This window comes from Lycium barbarum, chromosome 5, assembly GCF_019175385.1.
Source record: "Lycium barbarum isolate Lr01 chromosome 5, ASM1917538v2, whole genome shotgun sequence".
In the NCBI taxonomy this organism is placed as follows: domain Eukaryota; kingdom Viridiplantae; phylum Streptophyta; class Magnoliopsida; order Solanales; family Solanaceae; genus Lycium; species Lycium barbarum.
Genome location: NC_083341.1, coordinates 92,284,055 through 92,291,373, shown reverse-complemented (window position 1 = coordinate 92,291,373; position 7,319 = coordinate 92,284,055).

Genomic DNA, 7,319 nt, shown 5'->3' with positions numbered 1-7,319 from the left:
TGGCCTAATTGTAGTTCATGTTATCTTGGATGTAGTGCTGTAAGCTCGGGAAATAGACGTTGGAAAATTAGGTAGACTCCAAGGTATGTTAAGGCTATCCCTTTTATTCTTTTTGGCATGAATCATATGAGAAGAATGAAACGAAAAACAAGCGTTATCCATAATGATTCCATTCTTAGAAAGCTAGAAAGCTTATGTATCTTTGGACTCCTGATAATGATAATTTTCCATGCTTATGATTCTTTTAATTGATCCAGTAAAGTTAAGAGATGTTGATGATATTAGATCCATAGTAATACTCGGAGGTTACCGACTCTACGTCACTCCGAAAGACTCATATGTCATCTTTATAAGTCCTTGATGCATATATATACACTGCGCCGCGCTATAGTCGGCAGCAGGCACGTATATGTGCACACTAGTGCAGTGGGTAGATTATAATGATACCCCGGACATGGGGTGATATAATACATGGATCAGATTGTACGTTCCGCAGCACTGACATTTAAGGATTGGTCTGTACGTTCCTCAACACTAACAGTTATGGTATATGTATATGATTTTTAAAAGAAAGCATGCATATCATACGCCTTCAGAGGATGTTTCAGTTATACAGAGTTATACAGTCAATTTCAAATATTCAATCATACAAATACATTCAGATATACAGATTTGCTCTCATGTCACAGATTCCTTTTATAATTCTTGAGTATATGCTATTTTTATGCCTTACATACTCAGTATATTATCCGTACTGACTCCCCTATTACGTGGGGGGTTGCGTTTTATGCCCACAGGTCTGCAGATACAAGTTGGTGATCAACCGATTAGGATGTCAGCTCAGCGGATGAAGTTGATGCATTCCGTTTGTTTCGGAGATGCTAGGAGTCAGCATGGTCCTGTGTATATATAAATATTGATAAGTACGCATATATGTACGGGTATGGCAAGGCCCTGTCCCAGCCATATTGTGTTATGTTTTCTAGTAGAGGCTTGTAGACAGTTATGTACAGTCAGATGAGGTCCAGAATTGAGATTTCATATGTCATTACAGATGGTCATGATAGCCTTACCGGCTCATACAGTATGTTTAGTATTTTCACAGATGAGTCTTTCAGAACAATTGATATATGCATGTTCCTTATGAGTTCATTGAGAGTCATATGACGACCCTACTAGCCCACCTATGTCTATGTTGTTGTAACAGATGTATGTCAATCGGTACTCGACTAGTACGGTCAGGTGCTCGTCGTGGCCCTTCAGTTTGGGTCGTGACAAATTCATTACAGAGATACACTTCCTTAGAAGAAGAAGTCGCCATTTGAGGTTGCTGCAGATGGAGTTCTCAGGTATCAAGGCAGATTATGTGTTCCTGATGTTGCTAGGTTACGTCACAGATTCTGGAGAAAGCTTATCATTCCCATTATTCTATTCATCCGGGAGAAACAAAGATGTATTATGATCTCAAGTCAATTTATTAGTAGGATAGAATGAAGAATGATATAGCAGAGTTCGTCGCTCAATGCCCCAATTGTCAATAGGTGAAAACCGAGCATCAGAAGCCTGGAGGATTGTCGCAAGCTATGGAAATTGCAACATGAAAATGGGAAGTGATTAATATGGATTTCAGTACAGGCTTGCCTCGTTCTCAGTGTAAGTATCATTCTGTATGGGTAGTTGTGGATAGACTTACAAAGTTAGCTTATTTTCTACCAGTCAGAACTACATACTCAGCAAAAGATTATGTGAAGCTGTTATCAAACAGATAGTACGGCTTCATGGTGTCCCAGTATCCATTATCACTGATAGAGGAGCAGAATTTACAACTAATTTCTAGAAGTCCTTCCAAGAAGGTTTGGGAACTCAGGTAAGACTTAGCACAACAGTTCATCCACAGACTGATGGGCAAGCTGAGCGCACCATTTAGACCCTCGAAGATATGCTACGGGCATGTGTATTAGACTTTGGAGGTAGTTGGGATGATCATTTGTCGCTCATTGAATTTGCATATAACAATAGTTATCACTCCAGCATTCAAATGGCCCCATATGAATCTATATATGGGAGGAAGTATAGATCGCCAATCAGATGGTTCGAAGTAGGGGAGACAAAGTTAGTGGGCCCAGACTTGATCCAACAAGCGGTGGAAAAGATCAAGCTCATTGAAGATCAATTATTAACAGCTCAAAGTCATCAGAAATCCTATGCGTACAATCGTCGACGAGACTTGAAATTCTAAGTTAACGATTGGGTATTCTTGAAACTGTCGACGATGAAAGGTGTAATGAGATTTAGCAAGAAGGGCAAGCTTAGTCCCCGGTATATTGGGCCTTACAAGATTGTGCGCAAGATAGGCGAAGTAGCTTATGAGTTAGATCTGCCTTCAAACTTGGAGTTAGTCCATCCAGCTTTTCATGTGTCAATGCTTCGTAAGTGCGTTGAAGATCCTTCTAGAATTGTGCCTGTAGATGATGTCCAAGTTGTTGAGAAATTGTCCTATGAAGAGGTATCCATTTCCATTGTAGATAGGAAAGTTCAGAGAGTCAGAACCAAAGACGTAGCCTTAGTTAAAATTCTATGGAGAAATAATAATAGGGAATAAATGACTTAGGAAGCTGAGGAAGATATGATGTCAAGGTATCCACATTTGTTTCCACTCCCAGAAGAAGTTCAAACGGCGACATCATTGACTTCAGGTGCATAATGCTTATTTTTTTATAGTTCCTTGGTTGTGTGGGGCCATTATTGCTGTCGTTGTTGTAGCCCTATGAGGCACTGTATATTTTGGGGTTATTGTGAAAAGATGGTAGTGGTACAATTACAGGGGAAACTCTGGCGAAATTTTTTTAGAATTCCTAAAAGTTTAACATTCAAGGACGAATGTATCTAAGGGGAGGGGGGGGGGGGGGGGAATGTTACAGCTCGTAGTTTTGTACGTTGAGATTAGTTAGGAGTTGTTCAATTGTAGACACTAGAGTTATTTTCTAAGATATATGAGATTACATGCGCCTATCTTATGGTTACGAGGGCCTAAGTTCATGTATTAAGTTATGGAAGAATTGGAGACTAAGTGAATTAAGGAAATTAAATTTGTTGGAACTTTGGAGAAAGGATGGGCAAGGTTTCGTATGATAATTTTATCTAACTTGAGAAAAGAATATCTCCTAGTATATCAAGAGTTTTGAAGTGAAACAAAAGCCTCAATTGAAGTTCAGGAAGTCTAGTTTCCAACACAACAAACCACTCGTCGATATGACACCGGAGTAGAGAGATATATACGTTACAAGTTAGGCCAGCGGAGCCGGGATTGCTCTGCTCGAATGTCACAGCGCAGTGCACAAACGCATAGAGGCGCGTCCAGTTACAGTGCGCGAACACGCCAGCGCAGTGTACGATCAGGCTGAGGAAAATCCTAGGTCGGTGCAACTGACCTCTAGAAGCTATTTAAGGACCAAATTTTACCCTAAACCTTATTTTCTCCACTCCTCTTCACCCAAAAACACTTCAGAGACTCTAGAAACATTGATTGATCATTTTGTAAGTAGATTACAAGTTAGGCCGGCGGAGCCGGGATTACTCTGCGCGAATGCGCCAGCACAGTATACAAACGTGCAGAGGCCCGTCCAGCTACAGTGCGTGAACACGCCAGCGCAGTGTACAATCACGCTGAGGAAAATCCTAGCACCGACCTCTAGAAGCTATTTAAGGACCAAATCTGACCCTAAGCCTTATTTTCTCCACTCCTCTTCACCCAAAAAACACTTGAGAGACTCTAGAAATATTGAGGGATCATTTTGTACGCGGATTAAAGTGATGGGACTATATACGAGGCTCGGGAAGCATATAAGGTCATGGAGTCCTTGTTCTAAACATCGAATCTCGATGAATCAAAGACGGCCGTTGAAGATAAATACGATTTCAAGCTCTTCCAACTTTGATTGAGGTAAGGATACTCCCTCTTATTGATATTATGAATTGTATTACAGAGATTTAGTTGTTAAGGCTTCGTAAAGGCTAGTGATTAATTGAGACATTAGGAAAACATTGTGTGGGATGTTTTATGGAGTATTTTGGTATTGATGATGATGTTAGTGTTGTTGTTGTTGTTGTTATTGGTTGTTGGTATTGTGATTTCGGGCTAGGGATATAAACAGAGGAGATACTGCCCGAATTTTGGTAGATTCTAAAAGGAAATAATTTGAAGGCTTAAGACAAGCATATGACGATAAGCCTAACAATAGTATGAATTCTCTTGAATGTAGATTTACGAGCTTGGGAGGATAAGAGTTAAGTAATTAAGGTGAAATAAATGGCATGTTAAGGCTAAGTCCCTTTCTTTCTAAAGGCATGATTCTCTTCTTATGAACCCATACATGACTTTCATAAAATGCTTCTTCCCAAAAGGCTAAAAGTTTATGATTCTTAAAGTTCTTATGATGTTAAAGATAAACATGTTCCATGATGATAATGATGATCATGATGATAATGATGATCATGATGATTCTATTCTAGAGATTCCAAGACATATGGATTTGATGCTATTATTAGACCATTAAGCTTATTTAATGATTTTATTCATTGTTGTTGATCTCACCTTATGTTACTTGTTCCTTCGAGGCGAGATATAACAATGATGATTTTTTCATAATAGAAATCGGAGGTTACCGACCTTATGTCACTCCGATAGAGTTGTAGCTTTTAATTGGGCTCTCATGCGTGATATATGTATTTATATATGTAATTTGTATAACACCGTGCCTATATGGCCAGTAGTATAACACCGCACTTCCCTACAGGCGGTCGGGCAGACACACCACTGCAGTGGGCAGCTTATGATATCATCCTGGATACGGGATAATGATGATAACACCATGCTTATATGGCCAGGCAGCATAACACCGTACTTATATGGTCGGGCAGTCCGTACCTATATGGTCGAGCAGTTTACTTATATAAATTTATAATGTTGTTTTGAAAATAAAAGTTAGCATGCATGGTATTCGCCTTAAGAGGCAATCAGATATACATGTTATTTTTTTCATCTCATGCTTCTTTATCTTTTGACTATGTTGTTATTTATACCTTACATACTCAGTACATTATTCGTACTGACGTCCTTTCTTGTGGACGCTGCATTCATACCTGCAGGTAGACAGAGAGACGGATCTGATCCCTAGGAGTTTCATCAGCGGAGATTCAAGAGCCCTTAACTTATTCAGAGCTGTAGTCTATTGATATCCTCCTTTTGTGTAAATATTTTGGCAGGGCGGGGTACTGTCCCGTCCTTATGATTTTCGGTACTCTATATAGAGGCTTATGGACAATGTGGACAGTTAGAAGTTTCATAACCTAATCAGTTCATATTGTTGTATAATAATTTGGCAGCCTTGTTGGATTATGTTTATGGGCATAGTTGTTGATGATTATATAGAGATGTGCCATTATCTTGTGATATATGACCTTACAGAGTACGATTCCCTTGAGCTAGCTTGTGGCCCACCTAGAAATGATTATGAGATATATGTTCAGAGGTGCTCGATAGGTTAGCTCCGGGTGCCCATCATGGCTCTCCGATTGGGTCGTGAAAATCTTGGTGTATTCCAAGAATAGAGAGGAGCATGAGAGCCATCTTCGTACTGTTCTTGGGTTGCTGAAGAAGAATAACCTGTTTGCTATGTTTTCTAAGTGTGAGTTATGGTTGGAGTCTGTGGCATTCTTAGGCCACATAGTTTCTAAGGATGGGATTATGGTTGACCCACGGAAGATTGATGCTGTGAGGGGTTAGGCAAGGCCCACTACTGTTACGGTGGTTTGTAGTTTTATGGATTTGGCCAGCTATTACCGTCGCTTTGTGAAGGATTTTACCGCTATTGCTTCGTCTTTGACCAAATTGACTCAAAAGGATATTCCCTTCCAGTGGTCAGATGATTGTGAGGAGAGCTTTCAAAAGCTCAAGCTTATTTTGACTTCAGCCCTGATCTTAGCATTACTCGTGGAGGGTAAGGATTTCATAGTCTATTGTGATACCTCTCACATGGGTTTGGGTGTTATGTTGATGCAGGAGGGTAGAGTGATAGCTTATGCTTCCCGCCAATTTTAGATTCATAAGAAGAATTACCCCACCCATGATTTGAAGTTATTGGCCATGTTTTTTGGTTTGAAGATTTGGAGGCATTATTTATACGGTGTCCATTGTAAGGTTTTCATCAATCACCATAACCTTCAGCATGTGTTTACCAAGAGTGATCTTAATTCCAAGTAGCGCTGATGGATGGAGCTCCTGAAGGACTATGATATCTGTATTCTTTATCATCTCGGGAAAGCCAATGTTGTGGCTGATGATTTGAGTCGCTACGTAGTGAGTATAGGGAGTTTAGCTCGTTTGATTGCATCTGAGCGTATGTTGGCCATGGATGTTCAAACTCTGGCCAACAGTTTCATTCACCTTGATATTTCAGCCCCAGGCAGGATTTTGGCTTGTGTAGAGGCGAGGTCCTCTTTAGGACCAGATCAGGGCTCATCAGTTTGAGGATGCTCAGTTGAGCAATATTCGAGATAGAGTTTTGAAGGGTGAGGCCAAGGAGGTCGTGCTTGATTCTAAGGGCACTTTAAGGATTAGGGAACGCGTGTGCATTCCTCGTGTTAGAGATTTGATTCCATTTATCTTATCTGAGGCTCATAGCTCTCACTATTCCATTCATCCAGGGGTAACTAAGATATATCGTGATTTGAGATAGCACTATTGGTGGCGCCGGATGAAGAGAGATATTGTTGATTTCATGGCTAAGTGTGGGAATTGTTAGCAGGTAAATTATGAGCACGAGCGACCCGACGATGTACTTTAGAGGATGCCCATTCCGGAGTGGAAGTGGGAGAGGATTGCCATGGATTTTGTAGTGGGTCTTCCGAAGACCTTGGGCAAGTTTGATTCTATTTAGGTGATAGTCGATCGGTTGACTAAGTCTGCTCGCTTTGTTCTGGTTTAGATTTCTTATACAGCGGAGAAGTTAGCCAAGTTGAATATCCGAGATATTATGAGATTGCATGGGGTCCTTATATCTGTTGTATCTGATTAGGGTACTATCTTTACTTCTCGATTCTAGAGGGCTTTTCATGAGGAGCTGGGTACCTGATTGGATCTCAGTACAGCTTTTCATCCCCAGACCGATGGCCAGTCGGAGCGGACCATTCAGGTGCTCGAGGACATGTGAGATCATGTGTTATTGATTTTGGTGGTCATTAGGATCAGCACTTACAATTGGCAGAGTTTGCGTGCAACAATAGTTATCATTCGAGTATTGGCATGGCGCCTTTTGAGG